Raw genomic sequence first — 817 nt, forward strand, 5'->3', positions numbered from 1 at the left:
ACAACATAAGAACATGTATATGTATCAGAAAAAAATTATAAAAGTAGAGACTCTTCTCCTTTTCATTTTTTTGAAATTTAGCCAATGATCCTATACTATAGTATGGGGAATTTTTCTGAATTATGGCTCCAAAATTACCCCAAGTTATTATTAATGAAATAATAATTCATTTAATAAAATCTCAAAATTTGCATTTTTTCAAAAACTGGCTTCAAAATCACCTCAAATTTTTATTGCCTTTTTTTGATACACATTGATATCCTTATGTTTTGTAGAAAGTTTCCAATCAAATTTTTACAAATTTTTTAAGTTACCCAAAAATCAGGCCATAGCTCGTCTACTATACATGTAGTTCAGGGACTTTGGCCTAATTTTGCTAAAAAATGAAAAGGAGAGAATTTTCCATTTTAATTACATTTCCTATTACAGGAGAGTCATTCCTTACTCCAGCCGATACTGTCCAGTATATTCTACTTCTTGGTCTGTACTTTGTGTTCCTAAGTAGAAGGAGAGGGCCAACCTCTCATTGCCGTAACGACAGAGATCAAGTACCAGTTCCAACAGGCCCCAGTCCCCTCAGTGTCCTCTTGAGTTAGGGTCCCTCCTCTTGAAGATACTCCTCCTCCTCTTACTCCTGACACCTTGAGGTTCTCTCATATTGATAGTTTTGAGAGTTCAGTAGCTTCTGCTTCAGATCTTAAGGAGGTACCAGCTGGGGATAAGTCAATGCAGTTCTTTGTAGCTGAGGGTATGCTCCACCCACCAACAATAGTCCCTCTACTCATAGATATTATAGACTACCTAATGTACATGTAGT

This window comes from Amphimedon queenslandica, unplaced genomic scaffold (genome assembly GCF_000090795.2).
Source record: "Amphimedon queenslandica unplaced genomic scaffold, v1.1 AMPQUscaffold_13051, whole genome shotgun sequence".
NCBI lineage: Eukaryota > Metazoa > Porifera > Demospongiae > Haplosclerida > Niphatidae > Amphimedon > Amphimedon queenslandica.